This window comes from Polistes fuscatus, unplaced genomic scaffold (genome assembly GCF_010416935.1).
Source record: "Polistes fuscatus isolate 324 unplaced genomic scaffold, CU_Pfus_HIC Scaffold15, whole genome shotgun sequence".
Lineage (NCBI taxonomy): Eukaryota > Metazoa > Arthropoda > Insecta > Hymenoptera > Vespidae > Polistes > Polistes fuscatus.
Window position 1 is genome coordinate 2,889,921 of NW_025113053.1, and position 2,828 is coordinate 2,892,748.

Here is a 2,828-nt window from a genome sequence, read left to right on the forward strand (position 1 = left end):
AGGTGTTAAGGGGGTTGCGAAAAGGTACGGTGATCGGAGAGACGGCAGGAAGGGAGGGGCTTGTTCAATTTCGTTGGACCGCACGAAACCTGGCAGCGGTGGTGGTGGCTTGCTTCCTTTTTTTTCCCCTTCTTCTTTTTTTTTCTCTTTCTCTTTCTCTCCCCCTCCACCCCCTTCCTCACTACCTATTTTTTCTTGTTTCTTTCTTTTCCCCATCTTTTTTTTCTTTCTTTCTCTTTTTTTTTTTTTTCTTTCTTTTGCTTTCAATTTACCCCCGTATAACGTAAGCTTGCAACCCGGCTTAACAACGTCCAATGAAAACGTTTCATTATGAGTTCTATCTCGCTCCGTCGTGTTTCGACTCCCTCGCGCCAAACCCTGGGTTTATCTCTTTTGTTTGCTACCCCACATCGCGGTGATTTTGTCACCGGCAATTCGAGCGAAATCATGGGTAAATAACGAAACGGACCGTAGTCGATACTTTCAACGATAGTTCTATCTGATTGTGGGATCATTATCGTTATCGATTCAAAAAACGAAACTTGATTCCTCGATTTATCTAATACTTTTTTTTTAATCATTTAAATATTAATCTACGAATAAGAGAGAATTAAGGATGAGTTATTATCGTTGATTGTTTCTTATTTATTGAAAGTTCTCTTGAACGTGGCAACATTAATCGTAATCGCAATGAAAGAAATTTAATTTTCTTTAAAAAAAAAAAAAACAGAAAAAAAGAGAAAAGAAAAGAAAAGAAAAAGGTTGAAGATTGCAATAAGATCTACTTTTCAACGAAATTAGTTTCTCCCTTAAGAGTGCAACCGTAGTTACTTTTATCTTCAATAATACAGAGGATAGAAGCCGACCTAATTTCGTTTCTTGTATTGTACAAAACGAAAAATATCTTGTATCTTCGTATTCGTGGGTTTCACAAGGTCGTACTTACTTCACTTCGAGAGGAAACACGTCCCGCGAGGTTCGATGTCGTCGGTACTTTCGACCGATATCACCTTCTGTTTCACGACTGTAATTGCAATCTCGCGATAAAAGTTATTCGATCGCAACGTGAGAGTAAAATCTTTTCTTTCTCTCTCTCACACTTTCCCTTTTTTTCTTTATTCTTTTTATTATGTTTTCAACGATCATTCGGAAAGATAATTTACGATCCCCTTTTCCTTTTTTCCCTTTCTTCTTGAATATTTGCCGAAAAGTATCAGGGATAGTCGTCGTCGTCGTCGTCGTCGGATGGAAATGTAAAATGTCGTACTCTCTTTGTGCTTTTACGATTCCGTGAATGCAGAATGGCCCGCATGTTCATTTACTCACGCTGTTAGAATTGGAAAAGAGAAAGAGATATAGGGTCGAAGATCTTAAAAGAGAGTTATTGCACACGCAGAATTTGTTCGTTCGTCATCGCATCGTCGAGGAGTCCGTCCCCCCCCCTTCGATATGGGAACGAACGAGCTGAAGCTTTTGTGAAGTCGAGCGAATAAATATTTTCCATTTACTAAGAGAAATCCTCGAGTCTTCATCCTCTTTCTCTCTTTCTCTCTTTCTTCTTCTTCTTCTTCTTCTTTCCCTTTTTTTTTCTTAGCTCAACAAACGATATAACATCGTACATTTTTATAAACTAAAAAGATGTTTCCTACAGTAGAAATATTCTAAATATAAATCTATACCTTCAACGCAAAATATGATTTCTAAATTTAAACAAATAGAAACATTTCGATGCTCGGTTTTAAAATGTAAAACGTTTTCTCGCGCACACAACGTAAATAAAAATACAATTTTGTATTTAGGATTTTTGGAACAATTAATTGGAAAAATATAATTTATCTAAGAAATATCTGACGTTTTAATTGTTACGTTGTTAAATAGATACGATAAATTGTACGTAGGTGAATACAAGAACTACAATAACGAATCGGTGACTCGTACGAGCCACGGATTTGTCCTGCAATTAAATCTAAACACGCGTGCAGTCGAATAGCTCACCTACTATAGAATATACGGACGTTAATCGGACAGATGCTAATTGAGAATAGACTCGTTGATCGAAGGCTCGATCGATCGATTGATCGATTGGCACGATTTAGATGGACAGTATGCTCGGCTTTGTTTGTCTAGTTACCGCGTAGAGCGACGTTTTGTTCGGTGCAATATCCTACATAGAACGACAACTCGTGTAGACTCGCATGTATTTTCCTACTTTCGACGATGTATCGAACTATATTCTCTACTATGACAAGTGTTTTCACGTGGTCCGACATTAAAACATGATATAGCGCACTAATAACAAAAAATATCTGAAATTTCATAAGATATTCTCTTTCCACACTTTAGATAATAATGTTTTATATTAAAACGACGTTAATCTTCGTGAATTCGAATAATGATTATTTTGATTATTACTTTAACAATATTCCTATCAAGACTTTTTCTTTCTGATAATTATTTTAAGCTCTTTTTATCGTAATTACATGCTATACGCGTCAATTGTGTTATGTATATCTTTTTAATATGTAAATAATAAAGTGCGTGTTTATTGGAAAACTTTATCAGCTTTATACAATTAGTATGATTATATGCATAAATTATGCATAATCTGTTTAAAATGTTAATATAAATAATAGCAAATAATAAACCGCTCGTTCGGAGTAATTTCGAACAAATTGTTGAAAAATGAATTTTTAGTTACTTACAAGAAGTAGATAATATTAGCAATAAAAATAATATATATATATATATAAATGTATTGTCTACAAAATATATATCTTGAGAGTATGAAAATCGATTAAAAACATCTATGATTACTTCGTGCAAATTTT